Source organism: Elephantulus edwardii, unplaced genomic scaffold, assembly GCF_000299155.1.
Source record: "Elephantulus edwardii isolate Elephantulus edwardi_28Jun2011 unplaced genomic scaffold, EleEdw1.0 scaffold00264, whole genome shotgun sequence".
Classification (NCBI taxonomy): domain Eukaryota; kingdom Metazoa; phylum Chordata; class Mammalia; order Macroscelidea; family Macroscelididae; genus Elephantulus; species Elephantulus edwardii.
The window spans coordinates 1944842-1969808 of NW_006400014.1; the positions used below are offsets into that span (position 1 = coordinate 1944842).

Below are 24967 nucleotides of genomic sequence, written 5' to 3' on the forward strand. Positions count from 1 at the left end.
CATAAATGGAGTATCTGATTACGTTAGCTACAAAAGCATATACTCATTAAGCACTTTTCCTCTTAATCAGAAGCAAATGCTCAGGGAAAAGGATGTCATGGCGTGCAGAGAACAAAAGTCACAGCTATTCCCTCTGTCCCCTGGCACTCTCCAAGTCCTCACTAGTCAACCTCAGAGCAGAAAAGCATCAGGCTAGAGGGTAGTGGGGGGTACAGAGAAAGGAAGGTAGAGCCTGAGAAAGAAAAAGAAACCCCAAAAAAACAAAAATAAAAAAAGAAAGGGGTTGGGAGAAGAGGAGACTCTGAAAGGAAAGGGTTGGTACCAGAGAATTTCACCAGACGCTGGGGTATACTTCAGAGAGGAAAAGGAAATGAGTGAGAGACAGAGATACAGAGAGAGAGAACAGTCACAGAGCAAGAGCGAAGGAGAGAATGAATGCATGTCTTGGAAAATTCCCTTTTAAAATTAGTACAAAAAAGCAGAGTCAGTGTGCATCCAGAGAGCGTTCAAAAGCCGAGATGCTCTCCACCAGCTTAAACGGCCGTCACCATATGCTGGTAAAAGATTGTTCCATTCCTCCTAAGCTTTCACTAAAGTCCTGGGGAGTAAGTAAGGTCCGCAAGTAGAATTTATGGTCACAAATGCAGCATGTTTCTAGTTGGCACACCTCTTCATGGAGGGGAAGGTAGAGCGGACACACAAAACTATAGGTATCTTGGGGAGCTCTGGTGGCCTAGTGGCAAGGAGCTGCAACTACAATCCCAGAGGCGCAAGGTTCGAATCCACCAGATGCTCTGCCGGGGAAGGAGGGACGGTCTCCTCCTGTACCAGTCAGATCTGATTTGATGGTACACTCACACCAAAATAATAAAAAATAAAAAATTTAACAAAAAAAACTATAGGTATCTTGCTTGACACCATGTTGGAGCTGGTTGGCGTTTCGTTTGACTGAACCAGGGGTAAGCCTCAAAGGCGTCACAGCCAGGGTATCCACGATGAATGTTCAGAGTTCCTTTGGGCCTTACTCTAAGCAGGAGGGCCAGGAGGCTTCCTTATAGGGTTGTTGCTCAACATTTTTTTAAAAGAAGCCAACAATATCCAGCTGGGCTGGGTGAGGTGATGGCAACAGGACCTTGTATTAACCTGGAGAAAAGGAGGCAGAATTGCTCCCAGCATGAACTCCTACAGGCATCCGATGAAAAAGGGAGAAAATCTTCATGGAAGAACTCTCTCAAGCTCTTCTGACTTCAATGCTGCTCCAGTAGAAGGGAGGACCCTCTGAGGTTTCCAGAGTCAGCCTCGTGGGAGTCGCCACATCTTGTCGAGGTAGAACTGACCTGTGCCAGCACAAAGCCCTTCTCTCAGAGGCTTCTTTTACACAAATGAGCTTCCTTGTTGATTTCAAACTTTGGGGCACCCTGATATGGTCATTTAAGTTAACTTCACCCAGAATATGCATAGCCCATGGAGCTATGGTGGCTTAGTGCTAAGAAGCTGCACTGCAATCCCAAAAACATGCGGTTCAAATCCATCAGCTGCTCCACAGGAGGTGGATGGGCAACGTTCTCCAGTGCAATTTACTCCTCTGAAAACCCACTGGAGAGACAGCTATGGGTTGGTTCTGACTCGATGGCACACAACAACAGCTCATGATGTCTTACCTTGACCAGGGCAGCAACCACAATGCTACCATCTCTGGTGTGAAATCTATACGACTTTCGTCTCTGTTCAGCAGATGTTGGGGTTTGCGACCTGCTGAGAAGCAGAATGAAGGTCGCCTGTGAATAGGTTCTGACTGTCCACTTGTCTAGCATTTGGGATTTGACCTACCTCTTGATAGCTAACAAAAGGCATACGGAAGTAAAACAGGCTTCCCAGTTGAAGTGATTTGTATCTCCTGACTTTTGTGGGATTTCCAAAGGAAGGTTCCTTTTCTCATTGTATACCCACATTTTCCCTGAAGAGGAAAATAACAGTGCTTGGGTTTGCTCAAGTAGGAAGGAATAAAATGCATTATGACCACAGAAGTGTCTCTGGAGGATCTGGTAAGAGCAGCCTCCAATGGGTTCTCTACCTTCTCAAAAGGGCAAGTGGAGCTTCTCTGTGGAGTGTCTCTTGCCTTTTCATGAAAACACCATCAGAGTGAAACTGCTGGAACTGATGAAGAAAAAAAAATCATCGAAAACTCTCCATTTTGTGATACAGTTTCATTTTTAAAAAGGAGATCTTTGCATTTTTCCTTTGTTTCATGTCTGGTACTACACAATGCATCTCATTCTTTATTGTTCCCATAACAGCTACTACACTTTCTTGGCCATGACTTCCCCAGCTATAAAAAAGAGGATGTTTGTGATTCAATCAACAGACATTTCTTGATGACTCATTTTCCAGAACAGACCAATCTTATCTAAACCACTTGTTCCCAAGTTACAAAACTAGTAGCTTTAAAACTACCCAGGGAACAGAAATAATAGATGCGGTTATGCACTGCTCTTGTCATGTGTCAGCAAGTCAGAGTCAACTCACAGTTGATCCTCAAAAGGGTTTTCAGTGGCTGGAATCACGTGAGGGGAGACTGCCCATCTTTCTCCTGCGAAGCAGCTGGTGGAGTCACACTGCCTGTCTTTGAGTTGACAGCACAACTCCTTACCACTAAGCCATCAAGCTCCCCTTTGTTATTAGTATTTGGAGAATCCTTTGGAAAAGAGAGGAATCCCCAGCTGAAGCAAAGAAGTAACATAATCACTGCTAACTAAAAGCTGGAACTTGCATGCAACCAGCAGTACCTCTGACAAAAGGCCTGGCAACCCACAGGGGATTGTCATGAGTCCAGGTCAACTTGACCCCAGCTGGTACTGTTCAAGATTTGTTTTCTTTTGTTTTGAAAGAGCACATTTCCTAAAAGGAGTCAGTCACATCTTAATGAAGCTTCTGACTTGACTATTCAAAATGATGGTGAAGTTTTTCTTGGCACACATGTCATTTTAAATTCTCCACTGTATATTATCTCTAAAAATGAAATAATATCCACAACACTTTCAAGTAAGAATATGCAAGTATTTATTACTTGTTAAACAATATACCAGACTAGGAAGCAGGGTTAAAAAAAGTACTATACTTGAGGTGGGGGTGGGGTTATGCAGGCTGGGGAGGGGATTGTGTACCAATGAAGGAGTTTGTTTTTTGCTTTTCAAGGAGAGGAGGGAACTGGGCGTGGGGTGGGTGAAAAGTGCAACAATGAATGAATGGAATTCCAAAATCTCTGTAGATGTTCACCGAAATTAATAATAATAATAAAAAATTTTTTTTTAAAAAGTACTATATAATGTGGGAGAGGCTAGAGAGTATTTTGCTAAGTATTAGAACTAACTCAGGCACTTAAGGACAAATATTGCACAAGACTACTATTGTGAAAGCAGAAGGATAACCAGTGAGCTGCTTATGGATATCATATCCAAAGAGAGAAAGGGAGGGGTTGGGGGGCTATGGGTGGGGAGGAGGGGAAACCACTGGGTTGCAGAGTTTGGTGGATGAAGGGAGGGGGTGAAAAACCAAACCAAACACAATGTACACAAATGAAACACAGTGTAAACAAATTATTGTATGCAAACCAAGAAAACATTGAAAAATAAAAACACAAGACCAAACAAATGAGATGAACTAATGAATGGGAACACAATGTCAAAGAAGAATAATGTGACACACAAGGTATATGAACTCTCTATATATGAAAATGTATTGGTAAGCAAATTTTTAAAAATTTGTAACAATTTTTTTAAAACCACAACAATCTGAACAATGGCAGAGCGTGGTTAGATATAGTACTGGAGGTAGAGCCCAGAGCAGAAGTTATTCAAAATGAGGAGAAACACACATTCATTATGAGATAAAGGATGAGGATGGCACAGGATGGGGCAAGATACACACCCTTTGTTCGCAGGGTTGCTGTGAGTTGCTTTGAAGTAACCTAACAGCAACAACTGTTGTATTCTGACCCATAAGCTTTTGATATCTTCTTCTTAAACTACGTCATTTCCCTTTCCCTGTGCCTATTTTATTTTGGAAACAGGAGCTGAACATCACGTCCTGTTCTCTTTTTGCTGGTTTGCGCCCCTTTCTGAGTGGTCAACAATTCAGCAAGACCAAGGCAGTGGGGAAGACAAAGGCACACTCCTGACTGTACCTTCTGTAAAGAATCACTCAGGAGTGAGAGCAAGAGGCTTTTCTGGGGAGTCATCCCCTCCTGCCCAGTACCCCAAATCTCTTGTGGCTACTGTCCCTAAGTCCCCATGAGTGTCATGGCTAGGCAGCTGGCCTGATTCTGATTCTTTTGCATGGCAGGAAGGATCTGCTGGCCTGTGCAGTTTTAGAAATTTTATAAGCTCAGGACACAGACTTTGACGCCAACTCCAGCAAGACCCACGCCGTCTCCTTTAACAAGTCTCATCTGTGTAGAAAGCCTGCAGAAAGGAAGGCTTCAATACAGGCTGGCAAGCAAAGTGGAGTTTAGACTTCCAAGTTGTTGTTGTTGTTGTTGTTAGGTGCCATTGAGTTGACTGTGACTCACAGTAATCCTCTATACAGTAGCTCTGAACCCTGTCCAATCCTAAGCCAATCTCACTGTCTCCGGAACATCTATCCCCATTACCCCCGTTATTGCATCAATCCATCTTGTCCTGGATCTTCCTTTCAAGCATGATGTCCTTCTCCAAGGACTAGTCCCTCCTGCCACATGTCCAAAGTATGAGAGACAGAACTTCAAAACCCTTGCCTTCACAGAGCAGCTTGGTTTCACCCTCTCCAAGACAGGCCTGTTTGTACTCTTGGCTATGCATGTTCAATACTGTTCTCCAATATCACAACTCAAAGGCATCAATTCTTCTTCTATCATCCTTAGTCACTGTCCAGCTCTCTAATGTGTAGAAAGTGCCAAAACCATGGTTTGAATCAGGTACACCTTAGTCTCTAGACTAACTTCAGCACTCTGGAGAGGTCCCTGACAGCATATTGTTATCGTTACGTGTCATCAAGTCACCTGTGACTCATATGACATAATACATTAGCTCTGAACCCTGCCCTATCCTGTGTCAATCTCATTGTCTCCATATTAGTCTCCTTTATTTAACAAAAAACTGAGCACACAGCATTGCTTGGCACTTTACAGAAATGTGGAAGAAAGGTCTGGTAATTTCTGCTGAAAGCTCACAGCCATTTGAAAAAGGCTCTAGAACACAGATATATTCTGATAGACTGCAGGTCACTGAGTGTCAGAACCAACTTGACCACAAGCGGTTTGGTTTTACTGAGAGTCAAGGCTTATTTTTGGTTCAGATAGAGTCAAAAGTCATTGAGCTACAAAGCACAAAGTCTTCTTTTAAAAAGGTACTAATTTTTTAGATCAATTCCTGTCTATCTCATTGTCATCAAGTTGGAACCACTCATAGCTGATCCTCTTCTGGGTATCTGGAGGCTGTAAACTGCATCAGAGTAGATTGCCCATTTATCTCCCGAGGAACAGCTGGAGCCAGAGAAGAGCCATCATTGGGATAAGAATAGTGTAACTCTCTGTGGACTAGGCTGGTCAGTTTAGGTTTATATAAAAATTAAGTAGGAAATTAAGGGACCAAATGGACACTTCTCTGAAAGGGAAGCAGAGGGTCCTGGTTACAGTGGAAGATGAACATAAAACAAAGCTCCAAATCACAATAATGGCCAGGCTTGCTGGTCTTACAGACACTGGTGGACCCCTGAGACTATGGCCCACAGCTGCCCTCTGAACCTGAAACTGAAGTCACCTGTGTAGCATAACTTGAAGTCAAACAATAAGCAGTTCTACAAGGTGAAGAGTAACACCATGGAGGTGCGCAGTTCTTAGAAAAGAAATCACATAAAATCACAAGGTAGCATTTGCCTAGGGATAAAACTCAGAGGGCAGGAAGGGAGAGGGCATATGGACGAAAGGGAGTAAGAACAATAGAGAGAGAGTCGAAAAGAGGATGGTGTTTGTGGGACTTGTTGTAATCAATACCATAAAACAAACTGTGTATGAGTGGCTGAATGGAATTTCAAATCTGTTCTGTAAACTTTCACTCATATCACTATGTTGTCGTTTTTGTGTGCCATCAGGTTGGAACTGGACCCATAGCTGATCCTCCAGCAGGTTTTCAGAAGCAGTTAATCACACAAGAGACTGGCCGTCCTTCTCCTGTGGAGCAGCAGTGGATGCAAACTGCTCGCCTTTGGAACTGCAGTGTGCAGCCTCTCACCTCTACGCCACTAGAGCTCCCCATGAGAAGTTAAACCAAAAATTAACAACAAAGTATAGAGTTCAAATAGCCTTCCCAACACACACATACACACACACACACACACACACACACACACCCCCCAAAAGACTACAGTTTCCTCTGCTATTCATATCTTGAATTGGTGTGGTACTCTCACCTACAACTGCAGGTGGACATGTTGCTATAATGCTGAATAGGTTTCAGTAGAAATTTAAAAAAAAATGTAAGAAAGACTGGGAAGAAAGGCTTGACAATCTACTTTCAAACACCAGCCAATGGAAATCTTATGGGTCACAAGGGTTCCACACTATTGTGTATGGATTTGCCATGAGTTGGGACCCATTTGACAGCAGGTAACAACACCTGTGTGTATGCTTGTTAGAACTGATAAACCAATACTGATACATTACTATCAACTAAAGCGAGGGAGCCTTGGTGGTCTAGCAGTAAGGAGCTGTGCTGTTAACCGAAAAGGCAGGCAGTTCAAATCTGTCAGCTGCTCCATGGAAGAAAGACGGGCAAACTTCTCCTGTGTGATTTACAGCCTCAGAAAACTCGCTGGAGGGTCACCTATGAGATGATTCTGATTTCATGGTACACAACAAGAACAGAAGTCAGCAAATAAAGGATTCTGTGTGTTGTATAATCTTATGGGTTTTGACAAACACACAATGTTAAATGCCACCATTACAACATTCTATGGAATCACTGTATTGCCCTAAAAATTCCCTGTGCTCCATGGAATCATGTCTTGACCTGTTCACTCACACCATCGCCCACTGAGATGCACTGTGGACAAATTTCTGTCCTTACATCCTCACTTTACAAAACAGCCCACCACGTCCACGTTCTGAGCACTTTCTTCTTGAGCACCCTGTTGGGTCTGCAAACTCTCATGTCCCAACACCACCTCTACTGGAGTTAACAGGGCCTGAAAGGCTGGCAGCTCAGTGTTTTAAAAAAACTGTGGAGAGTTCTCCTGCCACAATTCTCCTGTTGTCGTCAAAAGCAATTACATATTTCAGATGATGAAAAGTGCTGTCATGAGAAGCTGGCACAGCAGCCAAGGAGACAGATGTATTAAACCACACGGCTTCTGAGGACTCCCACTTACGCTGGAGCTCAAGATAGTAAGGAGAAGCACGTATATTTTCCCTATCTTTGGATTGAGCGTATAGGGCTCGTTTGACACACACTTCTAGCAGACAAACACAAAAATAAAGAAGCTGATCATTAGAGAAGTCTGTCCTCGTAAGAAGATAATAATTTCATAAATACAAATAGCTTACCTAACAAAGAATAGAACTGATTGTAGTGTGTTGACATTGTTGTTGTTGTTATGTGCCATCAAGTCACCTGCAATTTATAGTGATTCTATGTACAATAGCTCTGAACTTTCTATCCTGAGCCAGTCTCACTGTTTCTAATATGTCTACCATTGTTATCCCACTTAACTGTGTCAATCCATCTTACCTGGGGCTCTTCCTCATCTGGGTTGTCCCTCTACCCTTCCAAGCATGATGTTCTTCTCCAGACTTATTCCTCCTGGCCACTTGCCCCAAGTATGTGAGAAAGAGCTTCAAAATCCTTGTCATCAAGGAACAGCCTAGTTTCACCCTATCCAGGATAAACCTTTTTTGTTCTCCAGGTAGTCCATGGTATGTTCAATACTCTTTTCCAGCACTACAACACAAAGGCATCAATTCTTCTGTCATCTTTGTTGTCACTGTCCATCTCTCTGATGTACCACAAGTAACTGCAAACACCATGGCCTAAATCAGGAGTATCTTAGTCTCCAAAATGACATCATTGCTCTTCAGCACTTTTGAGGGATCCCTGATGACAGCCTTCCTTAGAGCAATTAATCTTTTGATTTCTTGACTGCTGGTGCCAACAGTGTTTATTGTGGAGCAAAAAAGGAAAACAAAACCAATGAAAAACATTTCTAACACTGACGTGAGGAACAGCAGTCTGCAGGATATTAATTAATCAATATTGTAAGAAAAATCTATTCTCCACTTATATAATGGAGAAACTTCTGGTTAAACAAAGTTAAAATTGTTTCTTAACCATTAACACTCCTCAGAGATTTTAATATGGTAACAAATGCTGTGAGGTTCAAAAATTCAAATCGGTATACAGACAACTTGGTTGAAATGGATGTAAAACTCACTGTCTATGGGCTACAGTTTTCATTATCTCATCTTGGAAGAAAGGCAAATGGGATCCGTAGAAGCAAGGATGGTAGAACTTCATTTCATATACTTTGGGCATGTTGTCAGAAGGCGTCAATTCTCAGAAAAATGCATCATGTTGGGAAATAAAAAGGGTCAGCATAAGAAAGAAAGATCTTCAACAAGAGAGGCTAAACAGTGACTGCAACTATAGGCTTGACGATGGCGGAGATCCTGGCAAAGGCTCAGAATAGAACAAGGTGCCAACAACATGTTGTTCACAGGCTGCTCTGAGTCCCAATCAGCTCAGTGGCACTAGTGCCAACAACAGCTGGGATCAGAGGGCATCGGTGATTCAGTGGTAAAATGTACACCTTCCATATGAGAGCCCAGGGTTCAATTCTTGTACCTCAAGCGTGGCCCCCACTAGTCTGTCAGTGGTAATTTATGTATAGTTATGAATCTAAGAAACCCTGGTGCCATAGTGCATTATATATCAGGTTGTGAACCAAAAGTCAACAGTTCAAGTACACCAGGTGCTCCTCAGGAGAAACATAAGGTGGTCTGCTCTAGTTATGACTGAGAGCTTTACAAAAACAAAGGAGGCCATGAGTAGGAATCTGCTTAGTTACAAGAGTTAGTCTTTGGTATGATTCAATGCAGGGATTAGCAGAGTTTCCAGGGTAATACACTAGAAATAAAGGTCTTGTGATCTACCTTCAAAAATCAGCCAGTGAAAATCCCACGGGTCACCAAGGTCTGGTCTGCCACTGATTATGGGGTTCACTCAGGGAGAGACAACAGAGTGTCCAACAATACCAACAGCTGGGGTCATAAGACCACAGACCACAGTCAAATGCAGCCACGGTCTGCTTTGTAAGTTTTACAGAGTATGTCCTCACTTATTTATGAAATAGATTCAATGGCTGCTTTCAGCAGCGCTGAGGACCGTGACAGAAACTACTACATGGTTCATAAAACGTGAAGTACTCACTCTCTAACTCTTCACAGAAAAAAAACCAAGCGTCAACATGTCCTACAGAATACAGCTTTAGGAATTTACTTTATTCCTGGTATCAAAGTTTCTAATCACGTCAAAATAATCTTTCCACGGTTCAAACTTCATTCACTCCCTGACAACAACTCTATTCTGCCTCACAGTACCCCTCCATTAGGTTTCTGAGTGTATATGTCACAACAAGAGGAGACTTCCCATCTTTCTCTCAAGGAGCTACTAAGGGATTTGAACCAGGGGAGGTATATAGCCTTTGAGTTAGCAGTTTAAGATGTAATACATATAAAAAACAAATAAAAAATTATTCCCCTCATGTTTATTCCAATTCACAGCAACTTTGTACAGCAGTGCAGAACTGCCCCACAGTGTTTACAAGATTATAAATACTTAGAGAAGCAGAATGTCTTTCTTCCATGGATGGGTTTTAAAAGTCAAATATTTTAAGCACCACCAGCACTCCAAATGTATTTGGGGGAGAAGGGTGGTGGCTGATGGGGTTTGGCCACAGACAAACAATCTCTGTGGGGTCTGTTGATTTTTATAAGCCCTAAAGTCCAAGCTCCACTCAGCAGTTTCGTCTTAGCAGCAGCCTGGACAGAATGAATTGTGATGTTTAGATGCTTATGGTGACATGTGACTTCTCTTTCATCCAGAGTCAAGCTAATAGACTCTCCAACTTGACTGGAATGAATTGTATCTGTGTCTTCTGGACAGGAGTCCTACCAGGTACATCATGAAAGCATCCCACAACAGTTATAAGCAAGGCTCCAGAATAATACACCAGGGCAGTTATGCCACCTAGTGATGTTTGTATGTACTGTCTTCATCCCAAAGAGCCAGAGAGGTTTTTGGGAGGCCCAGAACTTGTTAATTCTGCCAACGTGCCCATGTGCAAAAGGGTCTAGGGTCTTGGTCTTGCCTTTGGGATATTCCTTGTAGCTGTATCAACCATTCCCTATGAGCCCCTGACAAAAGAAGTGACTCTGTGTTGAGAAGAAACAGCTCGACTGTACAGCATTAATCATCAAATATACAGCAGACACTCCCTGTTCGTTTTCCAGTGAGGAAGGAGGCATTATATTCCACACTTTATTGTGACTCCAATAACCAGTTTTTATTACAGTCTGGACGTTCTCAGGCACGCAGCACTCGCTACTTTGTAAGCTATGTATAAATGCTATTGTTCACAGTCAGAAACATAAAAGGTACAAGGCCTTTTGTGAGGATCTGTCCGAGTGGCTGGGGTAAGAGTTAGTTACCATGAGTGCTATGTAGATGAATAGTACATACACAGAGAATGACAAATGTCTTCCTTAAATGGGACTACCTCTCCACAAAACACAGCAGGCTGGGGACACACCTTGTGATCAAATCACACACATAATATACACAATTTTTCTTATCGTTTCTACTTAAGGTTTCTTGTAAGCCATTGCCCGAATAGCTGGAATTCTAGAAGCCGAGCCGGCAAAGCATCATGCTTTTCATCCTTCGCAACGCAGCTAACTGCAGCAGTATCACCAACTCGGCTTTAAAGTAGTGGTTCCAGGATCATGAGGCACTAAAATAATGAGCTATGACTGTGTGTTTTCTGTGAGGAACGAAAACATCAGTCCAGGAGAGAAATGGAGAATGAATGACATTTATCAGATTGTAGTTTCAGAAAACGGATTTGCTTCACTAGATCTAAGACAGCCGGCTTCCACACATCATCACCAGTTCTGTGGGAGCCATTCCTGATCGCCTGAGTGTGTGTGCTTTGAGACTAGGGCGTTGGCTCCCTCACTGATCGTTGCTACTCGAAGTCACAGTATATTTCCACGCATCCCTGATCATCTTTATACAGCTAATCGATAAGACAAAACACGAAAAGTGTACAAGAAGCCCAGCAGGGAAGAGAGAGGCGAAGATGAAGACTTCAGGCAGTCTGCCACGTACAGTTGGTCAGGTCGTGCCCTGCAAAAAAAAACCTGTCCAGCCTGCATCTCTTTCTCACTTGGCTGTACACCTGATACAAGATTATAGAAAGGGAACTTTTTTCTAACTCATTAATAGTGCCTTTGGGGCTTAATAGTAGGACAGCATAAATAAAGTATCCTAATGAAAATAAATCTCCATATTCACACTCATTAATTTCTTTTAATGACTAAAGTTTTAATCAGGCACATTGTCTCAGTGTTTGCCCTGTAACAACCAGTGTCTGTGCTGTCAGGAAGAAGGAAAAAACAGACCCAATCAGAACCCATGCAATCCTTTGGCCCTGGATGGCTTGATTCTGTATCCAAATCCAAAAGTCCTCATTCTTCGTATTTTAAGACTCTTATCCAATGTACTGTTACTGTTTGCATACAGCTGTCAGCTGTGAAAACATTTTGTCAAGACAAAAATCTGGCTTTTGCCCCCTTCCCCTGAGCCTTGACGGTGGCCCCACTGGCTTATGCTGACAATGGGGACAAAACCCCTAATTTCCCTTTGCTGTTTCTCTATCCAGACGTAGACACGCCGTGGACAGGGGGTCCCTGGGCAGCAAAGGGAGCTTGACAGTGAGAACCAACTCCATATTTTCTTAATGTTTAAACGAGACTCTATTAAAGTGGCAATGTGCCTGCAATCGATAGTTCTACACATAATGTCCCATCTACTCCATAAAAGTCCTATTAATTCTTAATTCTTGGTAGGAATCCAGATGCCTACCTGCCGAAGGATGATCACTTAGAAGAAACACACTTCCATTCTTGACATTCAAAACATTAAAAAAAAAATTTTTAAAACCCCAAACATTTAAAACCACAAATCCTATAAATGTGCCTATTTCCCCTTTATTATCATGGATGTAAGGGGCTATCCTTTTGAAGATAATGTCACAGCAGCTGCCGTGCCAGCTCTTATATTTACAGATGTATGGGTAACAGGATGACCACTCTGATTCTCTGGTCACAGCTGATTAAGTAACTGGAAGCCCAACACAACAATATCAGGAGAAAGGCAGAGCCCCAGCAACAAAGCTAGAGGCGCATGGTCACGGAGAACATCTCAAAACCAGAATTTTTACCCTATTTTCAGGGGCTGCAGGGAGACCCCACAGCTGAAAGTTATATTGGAGCCAGATTACAAGAGTAGTTCGTGTAAGTCCTGGGCAAGGGTCCAGGTAAATGTGCTCTTCTAAGGCACAACTGACAAAGAGAACAGGTGGCACAGTGGTTAAAATGCTCAGAGATCAAACAAAAGGTATAGGTTTTGAAGCCACCAACTGCTTCCTGCAAGAAGTAATGGCTGTCGGCTCTTGTGAAGACTACTTACAGCCTTAATCTTATGAGGCAAATCTACTCTGTTCTTTAAGTAGCAATAGGCTCTTTGTTATGAGATGCAATGGACTAGAGGGCTTGGGGCCAGTGATTTTGCTATGTTTTGGAAGGCACTACTCAGAAACTACTCCCCAGGGAAGAATATATATAAACTTTATTCGTTCTTTGAATATTCTTCAAGGCACTGCAGACAGATGGCAGTCCTGGTGGAAGGGAAGTTTCTTCAGAAAATTCAACACTTAAAGGAAAGGAGCAATGGAGGCTGGCTTATTTTTGTTATTTTCTATTCCTCAGTTTTCCCACAAAGATGCTTCCTTAAAAGGAATGCTTTCACAGAAGGATAAACTATATTACATTTTTAACGCTAAGTGGTTGGGTGTCACAGTTGACTGGAAAAGTGCAGTGTATTCCAAGTAAACCCCATGGACAAGGAGGAAAAGAACCACAACACCACCATGAGGTCATCATAACGGATTTCATCTTGACAATTTCTATATGTACAATTCAGTGATATTCATTCCATTCTTCAATTTGTATCAGTATCCTCCCGTCAATCATTCCACTACTGTTAACATAACCTCAATACTCCCTGGGCAAAATCTCTCCCTTTCCCCCAACTTCCTCGCTCCTGGAAGCCACTCAGCGTGTTTCTTATAGGTGAGATTATACACTTTTCATTTCACAATTGACTTAGTTGTTTAGGTATCATGTGCTCAGAGTTCAAGGACATTAACAAGCATCTGGGTTGATTTCTCTTAAGTCTGACCCTACATCTCCCAATAACAATGGTATTCCACTGCATGCAAGGACAACACTGTATTTATTCAGTTATCTAACTGACAGACATTTCTGATTCTTTCTACCTCTTTGGCCACTATCAAAGGCATGGCCGTGAACACTGGTGTTTGCATGCACCCATTCCACAGTGAAGTTTTTATGTGAGTTTTAGTTCAAATTCTCTCTCCAGTTCACAACAGTAGTTCAAGAAAGAAGTACAGCGTCATTGAATGATTCAGTTCTGTGGCTAATATTTACAGAGCACCTTTGGCTGTTTAGTCACTTCATTTCCTAAGCAACTCGTGCACCTCACTTCTTGTACCACTGCCCTTGAGGGGCCCAGCAGGTATTCTAGTTTCATAGGGTGTTTTAGAGGTTTGGGTCATCCGCAGGGCCATTATTAGAACCAACATACATCAGAGTTCTAGAAACAAAGAGGCTGCTTCAAAGTGGCCAGCTGATTTTTGAACAGCAATCTTCAACTTTCCTCATACATCAAAATTTCCCTTCTCCATTTTTAGAACCACCTAAGTGTAAAGAAAGTACAGAATGGCCCTGCTTGTGTCTACAGGCGGCATGCAGAATCACCGTGGTCTGAGGCGTGTTTGCAGAAAGAGTGGCTTTAAATAATTAATATGATGGCACTTTCCTCCCCTTCTTCATCCAGCAGAGTAAATGGCTCCTGACAGGTCATAGTCTTTTATTTAAAGCTCCAACTTCTATTGGTTCAAAGGGACTATGTTACTACTGAACACCAACAAGAACAACAGCAAACACCACTGCTACCAAGTTGGCCCTGAGAACGATACAGCTACAGAGAACGACAGGAACTTTATGAAACAGACTCGTCTTGTCTGTCAGGTTTCTAAAGCCTTCATGACAGAAGCATAGCTTCACCCTCCTCCCACAGGACAGCTGGTCTCTTCAAAGGGCAAACCTGATTAGTAGTGAACACTTTAACCATCACACCACCAGGGCTCCTCTACTATTAAAAACCACACTTATATGTAATGAAATGTTTTGGGAAAGTATACTATTTATAAGTAATAGCTAATGAATATTAATTCAAAGGCTTCAAAAGATCCACATACTTCTTTAATTTTCTGGAAAAATACCAAGAGAAAAGGAAAATAGTGAGTCAAGAATAAGAACAAATCTCAGAACACCTGATCATGCTCATGTGAAACCTATACTTTCACAAGGAAGCAGCCCTCAGAACAGAGCAAGGGAAACACTGCATGGTTCAAAAAGGAAAGGTGTCTGTTAGGGATACATCTGATCTCCACAGCTTTTCAGTTTATTTGTGGTACAGATCATTCAGGAGGATGGACTTTATGAGGAGGGATGTGACATCAGGATTGGAGGAAGATTCAGCAATAAGCTGGGTTATGCAGATGACACAATATTGCTTGCTGAAAGTGAGGAGGACCTGAGGCATTTGTTAGAGAAGGTCAACTACCATCTTCAAAATGGATTGAAGCTCAGTATCAAGAAAGCAAGATTCTCACCATTGGGCAAATGGGCAGCACCATGACAGATGGAGAAGAGACTGAGATGGTTAAAAATGTAAGCTTGCTTGGTTTCACAATCAACACTCTTGGCACCAAGAGTCAGGAAATCAAAAGACAAACTGTACTGAGGAAATGTGCTGTCAAGGACTTCTCCAGAGTACTCAAGAGCAACAATGTCAGTCCAGAGACTAAGGTGCATCTGATCCAAGCCCTGGTCTTTTCAATTACTTGCTATGCATCAGAGTTTGACAATGACTAGGGGAGGACAGAAGAAGAATCCATGCCTTTGGGCTATGGTGCTGGAGAAGAGTATTGAACATACTATGAATTGCCAAGAGAACTAAAAGGTCTTTCCTGGAGAGGGTGAAACCAAGTTATCCTGCAGAAGCAAGGATTTTGAAGCTCTGTCTCATATAATTTGGGGGCACTGTCAGGATAGGCCAGTTCTTGGAGAGGCATATCATGCTTGGAAGGGTGCAGGGGCAGCACAAGAGAGGAAAGCCCCAGATAAGATGGATTGACTCAGTGACTGGGTTAAAGGGGTAGATGTGTTAGAGACAGAGAGACTGACCCCTGACAGAGCAGGGTTCAGAGCTATTGTACCCAGGGTCACTATGAGTCCTGAGCAACTTAATGGCACATAACAAGAAGAGGAACAAATAATAAAAAAGTAAGAACTAATCAGAAACTAATAAGCCACTATCAGTAGTCTTTCTCTTCTCTCACTGTCATCATCAGAACTGACTCATAGCTGCTCCTTCATTGGGTTTTGAAGGTTGTAAATTGCACAGGAAGAGATTTCCCTTCTTTCTCCCGAGGGGCTGGTTTTGGAGTGTCAACTATTCACTTGCTGGCTTCTTTCCTAGGCTCTGAAAACCACATATGTATCTTGGAAGAAGTGCAACCAGGATGGCCCTTAGAGGCAAGGATGGTGAAACTTCATCTCATTTTCTTTGCACATGTTGTTAAGAGGAGCTAGTCCTTGGAGATAGCATTCTGGAAAAGGTGGAAGAAGGTCAGGGAAAGAGAGGAAGACTCATTGAGATGAACTGACACCGTGACTGTAACGATGGGCTCAAGCATGTCAAAGATGCTGAGAATGGCCTACGACAGGGCAAGTTCACATCTGCTGTTCAAAGGGTCACTTGAATCACAGCTCAAGGACACCTAACCACAACACCCTCGGCTCTCTTACATGAGCTTTTGCATGAAGTTCCCCTCTAAACCCTGTGAGGCAGTATTAATATCTCTATTTCAGATAAAGAAATTGAGGTCCAAAGAGGTTAAATAACTTCTTAAAGGGCAAAACCCCATAAGTGAAAAATGAGAATTCCTGTCTAAGTTTTTTTCTTCCCTCCCTCCCTCCCTCTCCTTCTCCCTCTCTCTCTCCCCCCCCATCTGAATCTCACGGTTCCCACTACTTATACTACCTCTCAAATTGAAAAGAGAATGAAATAAAAGGAAAAATTGAAGCAATTTCACCAGTTCTAGAAGAAAAAAAAATCCAGAATTATTCAGAGACACAGAAATCAACCATATTTTGGGAAAATGTTTGTTTTCCAGCCATTGGATCAACCATGATGTGATTCAAACTGGCTTTTATGAAAGCCAAAGATACCAGATGGACTGTCTTTCAATCTGGTGTTTTTGTCATCTAAACACAGTCCTAGAAATCAAAACAAATAGAAATATAAAAATCATTTTTTTTTATAAAAAGATGGGCAATCTCTATCCTAGACTAAAGGCAAAAATGGAAAAGAATAGCTTCCCAAACCAGTCCTACAACAGAGTAGACCCATTTTAATCTTAAAGAAAAGGGGGGGAAAAAAAGCCGACATCCATCTGGTTTCCTTCTGCAAATAGTCACCAACCACGATTTCTGTGGACTGGAGATAAAAATACTCTGACGTGATTGTCCGAGGGGCTCCTGACAGTCCTCGACCTGCACACACTTTGTATCCACCTTCCCTTCTTGTCCTGACGGTTTCTAGATGTGCCGTGAAAAGGTGCTGCCTTTAATGATCTACACTTGACAAGACTTGAAATTAACCTTTTAGGAAATCTTTCACATTTCCCGTGAAACAACAGAACCGGTGGTGATGTGACATTTTTGGTAGGTGAGCACATCAAAGGCATCTGCCTCTACCGATCTCCCTGAAAACCCAGGGGTATCTCAGGCTGCCAGGTCTCCTTAGACTCGACAGGCGGGGGCAGGCAGAGGAAGGGTGTGTGAGCAAGCACACTGGATACTCCACGTAAGATGAGGGGATCTCAACCCACTTCTAATTCAATCTTTTGCACTTCATTACTCCTCTCTTTTTAATATTCGAGTATAAAAGAGAAACACAAGATAAAAGACAGAATCTTCTCTCTGACTGTCATGCCCCACAAATGCATAAATACATGAAAATTTGACTTCTCGCCCCCACACTCACACTTGATCTTCCTGCCAGCATTTTTCAGAAAGCTCATACTTAGTATTTTCTGTGTGGAAGGCAAGTGCTTTTCTCCAAGTGACATGAAGCATTATAAAGCTGAAGGCAAATGAAATTTGGAATCAAATCATAACACTGTCATAAAATAATGAGAATAAAAGCATATCATTATGATTGTCACTGAGGTGTCTGCCTCCTGTGTCCTTACACTCAATGTCTTCTGGTCATCTATAAGACACAGTCTTCATAGAAACTTCTAGTTCCATCGCACTTCCCATTTCTCCCAGAGAAGTGAAGCTTAGGAGACTAGAAATCATGCAACAATATCCATCTTTATATAAGGATGCTAGGAGAACTTTTGTATTAACTCTTGAGAGTCTCACTCAGATTTGAGAAGTGCAGTGACAAAACTAACAGAGGTCAACTTGGAACTCCAGATCATCCTTCTGAACTGTCTCTCTTCATTCAAGAGTCTACCCTTCTGGGTGGGTGTTCAGGAAAGTTTCCTAAAACATATCACTATTCATTTTAGTTGGGGGTAGTGTCAACAATTAGGTGCTTGACTCTTAGTTAACCGTCCTGGTGGTCTGCTTACAAAAAGTCTGGAGCCTTACACATGCGGTCTCCATGAGTAGAAATCAACTCAGAGCAACTAGTAACAATAAGAAAACTCAGAAGATAGGCTTTCAGAACTGAAAGAAGATTAAAAAGAATCAATAACAGATCCAATGGATTTAAAAATTGCTATGGGTCACCTTTAAAAAACCAAACAAACAAACAAAAAACCAAACAAAAAAATCACTGCCAGTAAGTCAAGTTCAATTCATAGTGATTCTTCATCGGGTTTTGAAAACCATAAATTTTTTTTACTATTGTATTATTTTTTTTTTTTACGTGTACTGTCACTGTCAAATCAGATCTGACTGGTACTGGAGGAGATTGCCCCCTCCTCCTCCAGCAGAGCATCTGGTGGATTTGAACTGCATACCTCTGGGATTGCAGTGCAGCATCTTGCCACTAGGCCACCAGAACTCCCTGAAAACTATAAATTTTTATGTTAGAATTTTACTCCTTAGGAGCAGCTGCTTGGGAGGGTGGAGGGACAGCTCAGGAGAGGAAGGCCCTCTATGAGGTGGATTAATTCAGTGACTGGGATAATTGGGATGGGAGTGTCAGAGACAATGCGATTGGCACAGGACAGAGCGGGGTTTAGAGGTGTTGTACATAGGGTCGCTATGAGTCGCAAGCGACTCAACGGCACATAACAACACAACAACAGGAGCAGCTGATAGACTCAAGCCACCAACCTTTGGGTCAGCAGCCCAGCACAAAACACATTACCGTGACAGGGCTACTTAGGCATCCCATAAAGGTTTAGCACTAATACTGACTAAATAGGGGTATCTTTGTTGCTCAGTTCAATCACCCTACAAGTTGGAGGAGGGAGGGGATCCCCATAGAGGAGGTGAGACTTCAGCTATAACAAGCTGCAGGGATCTGTATGGTACTACAGAATAATGCAAGAGCAGAGACAGCAATAAGAACATGCAAGGCATGTTTCAAGTCTGGGAGGAAAAAGTCTTGGTCAGAAGGTTACTTTTATAGAAATGCAGTTCAGAAAGGCAGAGTGTGGCCAGACTGAAAAAGGTTAGATACCATAAGGCTACAACATTCAGAGGGAGCTCTCTTTACCTAGTGGGTAAGGAGTTGTGTGATCACAGGAGGTATGAATCCACCAACTACTCCCTGGGAGAAAGATGGGAAATCTCTGCCTGTGTGATCTATAGCCTCTAAAATCATGCCTCTGAAAACCTGCTGGAGGGTCAGCTATGATTTGGTTCCAAAGTGACAGCACATAACAGGACATTCAGAGGAACCCACATGGTACAGACATTGAGTTGATAATCAGAAGACTGGCAGTTCAAATCCACCAGGTGCTCCTTTAGAGAAAAATGAAGTAATTTTTGCTTCATATGTATTTAGTCTTCAAAAATCTATAGATTATTCTACTCTGCCCTATGGTGAGTGTGACTCGATTTGATGGCAATGGGTTTGGTTTAGGTAGGTGTCCATCTGACTATAAACATAGCCTTAACGTCAAATGAGAGCTCTGGTGGCTTACTGGTAAGGAATTATACTGCGAATGCAAAGGTAAGCTATTTGAATCCACCAGTTGCTCTGTGGGAGAAGGACGCACAATCTCCATGCCTGCGTTTTATGGCCTCTGAAAGCCCATCAGAGAGGTCATCTATGGGTGGATTCCAACTTGATGGCACACAATAGCAATCCCACAACACCAAAGTGCCATCTCCTTCCCAAATAATATGTAAATGGCCTTCCATATGGTAGAACAAAGCAGACTCAAAGGCCTTGGAATTTTGGTGTTAGCAAAGAGTATTTGAATACAGCTGCCAAAAGAACACCACATCTGCCTTGGGCAAAGTGCAGACAGAGTGTTCCTTAGAAGGGAGGATGGTGAGACTTCATCATGCATGCACGCTTTGGGCAGTTTGTCAGGTGGGACAAACCCCTGGGGAAAGGCTTAGTAAAGAGAAGGTGAGTGACAAAGAAGGACCTTAACAAAAGGCACTGACACAGTGGCTGCCAAAATAGGGAGAGACACATTTGTGACAACGGTACAAGATGAGACAATGATTCCTTCCACTGCGCAATTACACTTTTCCTTTCACCAGGCCGATGACACAATGAAAGCTCAGCTTCCTAGAGAGGGAGCAGAGAGACAAAAAGTGCTAAAGAGTCAGCCTTGAAGGATGCAGCCATCTATGCAGCAGGAAGAGACAGGGAACATAAACTGAAAAGGTTGCTAATGTGACCAGCCAGAGAGGCTTTGGAACAAAGGCCTGGCAAGTCTACTTCCAAAAAACCAGCTCTTGAAAACCCTGTGGAGCACAGTTCTATTTTGACACACAGGAGGTCACTATAGGTCAATCTGACAGCAAAGGGTGCAACAGAGTTAGCACAACCTAGACCCTTGCCTACTGAATGAGATATTTTAAATGCAGGCCATGCAAGCCATCTGCTGATTATCTCCGCTAGAAGATGTTTGCTGCATACCTGAGAGTGATGTTTACTCAACTGTAGATAATGATACTTAATTGTCACTCTTTGAGGGATAGCTCACTTTATGCTACCTGCCTACCAAAGAGTTATTCAAATGCACCTATTTATTACAAGACAATTGTATGAACAATTACAAATGCTTCTGGAGGCACAGAGGTTTGTGGCAATCTCCCTTCCTCCATTCAAAATCTGCTTGAGATAAGCCATTGTGATTTATATCAACACAACCTTTCCTCTCGTGGGGGAATTAGAGCCTAGGATTTCCTGCTATTTATGGGCTATGATAAAAGATTCTTCTTCTCAATTTCCTTTGCCTGTCCTCTCCCTAAATACGGATCAGCCTGAGAGCTGGAACAAGGACAGATGGTATCAAGGAGGAAAAATTAAAGTGGATTCAAAGCTCTGTTTCTGGCAGCCAACAGCTCTGATCAAGATTATTTTCCACAATAAAAACAATTCATAAAATGTAAAGGATGGATCAAAACACAACAGTTCCACCCGTGGGAAAAAGAAACAGAAAATGCCTTGCTGGTAAGTGCCATCTCACCGCAGGTTCTACGAAATAGAGCTTCCCTGTTACTTGATTTATCCTCATCAATTAGCACAGGTAGAAAATCGTGATTTTTTTTTTTAAGTTGCTGTCTCATTGAATCTGACTCATGCCGTGTTGCAGCACAGGGCTGCTTTGTGGGGACTTCTTGGCCTTTCTTTGGGGGTAATGCTGGGTACATTCAAACTGTACCCCCATTTCATTATCTTAATGCCACTGCATCAGAGCCAACACTCTGCTGACCTTCCACTGGGTTTTCAAGGCTGTAAATCACACCTTTACTAGCAACCTATTGCAAACCGTTTGCACCACCTCCAGACAAAAACCCAACAGCCGCTGCTGCAGAGTCGATTCTGACTCATAATGACCCCCCATCAGCTTTCTGAGGCTATAATCTTTACAGAAGGCTGCCTGTCAGAGTCAAACCACTGACCCTTTGGTCAACTGTTCAACACATTGTACACTACGCCACCAGGGCTCCTTATTGCCAGATATGTTGTTGACCCTCCATTGAGTTTTCTGAAGCCCTAAATCACGCAGAAGGAGACTAACCATCTATCTCCTGTGGGGAAGCTGGTAGATTTGAACTGCTTGCCTTTGGATTGGCAGCTCAAGGTAAGGAGTATCAGATACATGCTTGGCTAAAGCATATTAAGCTTGCAGACTGTAAACCGAATCCTTACAGCAATGGGTTTCCTATTTCTCAGGTTCCTGCCCCATATGTGGTATCATGCTCAGTACAAACGAGCACCTAATAAATATGCTCCCTGGTGCCCCAGCTTAGGGCACTCGTTTTACATTATCCCTGCCTTTCAGCATTCCCTGCTCATTCTGCTCCAGCCCCTGTCAATGTGCTGTAGAGAGCTTGCTTCTCCCTGGCTGGGTCCCAGGTGGTTGCCATGACAACACACCCTAAGAGCAGGCCCTCCACAAGGGCCTTCCCGGTACACTTCAGGGCAGGAGGGAGGGAGAGTGACCCTGAGGCCCCAAGCAGGGAATTGGAGATGAGCTCTCATCCGGTCAATAATATCTCCTCTAGTCCTGGACCAGTAATGTTGCTCAGTGAAACTGTGTACTCCTGTTACTGGGGTCCCTGCTTTCTCACACAAAGGAGAACCGAGATGCTGGAGATGCACTAGTCACGAAACTCAATCAGTTTTACTGAAAGGGGCAAATGGCTGGAATCCAGCAACAAGGATGATGGAGCAACTCAAGCTACCTCTAAAAACAGGCTTATGGGAGAGGAGCTTTCTCCCTGAGACTCGGTGTCAAAGGGAGAAGCTGCTGATGCTGAGGTTGAGGCACATGGGGGGGGGGAGGAGACAGATCTCCGCGGGTACAAGATGATGTTGAAACATGGATGGATGGAGTTAGTGGGGTGTTGGGGGTATGGGCAAGGCAACCCTGTGACCTCATAACTTACTCTCCCAAGCAACCGACTGACTTTTAAGTTTTCATCTGCACCAAACTGGAATTCTTGTGCTTAAATGTATCGAAAATATTAAAAAGTCAAGTTTGCATAGCTGCTAAGTGCAAAAGTTAAAAGGAGCTTGTAAAATCTGCTGCTTTGTTTACTGAGCAAAGATATGTCTACAAAGAGATGTGTTTTATACATCTTTGTATCAGCAACGGGCACAGACTAAATGCTCAATAAATGTCAGATGAACATAGCATGACAGGTGAAACCAGGACTCCCCAACTACCCGGAGGGCATCACCAGGTTTGCAAAGCTACTGTTGCACCTTTAGCAGGGTGAAGACACACACTGGAACACAGGGTTTTAGTCATTCTCTTCGACCAAGTAAAAAAAGAGAGGAGGTAGCCCAAGTTCCTGCTTTCTACTTCTTGCCTTAGTTGTAATTTTTTTGCTCAAGACCATCCTCCAGTCTTTCTCCACAAGCTCTGTAGCCTCAGCTGCCTTCCCATTGTCTGCAACACTGCAGTGTTGATTCTGCATTTCATTTGGAACTTGCTGAGTGTTGCCTCTTTGTGATACTCCCAATGTGAAAGTCCCTCCTCTCTCCTCATCTCGATGTTAAGTAATCTGGGAAGGAGAAGATGCCTGCCTCTGTATAACCCAGAGACCCCTCACTGCACACAGCGGCTCCTGGCCAGGAAGGAAGGAAACAATTAGCTTCTGCCCCTTTACTGGGAAGACATTTTCTTGGGGACTGGTGCTGTTCAAGGGAGATCACTGGGAACTCTGAAGATCAGATCTGGCCAAAGGGTACAGTAATGATCAAGGTCAGCTCAGAGCCCAGAAGCAGTGTAGAGGGCATCTCCAGGCCTGGGCAGAGTCAAAGAGGAGGTCTCAGAGGAGTACACTCAGAAAAGGACTGAGAGTTTTGAAAGGCAAGAGGAGTGAGCCCAGCAGAGAAGAGTGGGGAGGGTGTTTCAGGGAGAGGGGCCTGTCTGGATAAAAACAAGGCATGTGTGTGACCAGAGTTTGTCTGAGGAGCGCTTTGAGGGGGCTCCCTGGACAGGATCGACGTATCACCTACATATTTATTTATGTATTCACATCTACCATGATGCTAGTGGTTACCTTCTCTCCCAACTGCGAAAGAACGTAACGGGAGGTATGTGATCTTTCACAGAAGGTAGGAATTTACATGCTTGCTACTGAAGTTCCAGGATGTGCTCCTCAAGAATATACTATGGCGAAATATGGGGTGCAATAAGGTTTGCTATTTACCATGAACTCCATTTCTACACTTGGGTTCTTTTAAAATAATTTATGATACATATGTAAATATTTTGAGTATAATACCTGAATCTGAGATGTACAGCCCAAGAGATGGGTTGTAATATAAAACAATGAAGAATGGAGAGTCAGATCCCGTGCATTCATCAGTGTATTTCTGATCAGCAAGATACAGCTCCAAGCACAAGGCCGGTGTCTGGAAGCCCATGAATCTAGATGAACCATTCAGTGACATTATAAAAACCTGTGAAATTGGCACAGCATTAGGCAGGGTTTCACTCTGCCATACATAGGATCACTATGAGTCGAAGCTAACTTAATGGTACCAAACAACTGGAGTATAATGAGTTATTTCATTTTCACACAACTGAGCTCCTCCTTGAAGGAGTCCTGGTGGCACAGTTTGTTGTGACTCAGTGGTGGTGGGTTTGGTTTTGGTTTGAAGCCTCTCTTTTAGAGACTAAATGCCAAACTCCAGACTCTAGAGTAGCATGGGGAGGGAGCTTGGGTGGCCTAGTGACAAGAAGCTGTGCTGCAATCCTAAAGGTACATGGTTTGAGTCCACCAGATGCTCTGCTGGAGAAGGAGGGGCCATCTCCTCCTGTGTTAATCAGATCCAACCTGACATTTCACAACAAGAAAACACACACACACACACACACACACACACACACACACACTCATTCACTCTAGAGTACCATGGGGTCCCTTCATTTTGAGTTACATTGTGTGCAGGAAAGGATTATCTTTGATAAAAAAGAAGTCTGGTCTTTGACCTTAGCTCCTATGAAGTGACTGCTAAATCTTTAGGATATCAAGCTTGAGAAAGAGTATCTTAGTCTACCAGGGGACATTGGGGCATCTTCAATTTCATGCTAATGATGTGATGAGTAACAAAGTGAGTCACACTGATAGGCTGCGTGGCAAGATGATTCATGCTAGGGACTTTGGGCCATGTGGTATCAGTCTGACTTCTGCACTGATGAATGTGGTCAATCCCAATAGCTGAGATTTTTTGAATTTTTTTAAAGTCTCAGTTTCATCATCTTTAAAACGGATTGCTGAGAGCAATTTTTTTAATCATAGATAAAAAAGTGTTTAGCATACTGCTTGGTATATAATACATGT

The 24967-nt window shown here is 42.9% G+C and overlaps 1 protein-coding gene across 1 annotated transcript in view; it reads right to left on the reverse strand.

The window, feature by feature from the left end:
• Positions 1-24967, reverse strand: part of RORA (RAR-related orphan receptor A) — a 988917-nt gene that overhangs the window by 725338 nt on the left and 238612 nt on the right. The gene's annotated exons all lie outside the window — the stretch shown is intronic.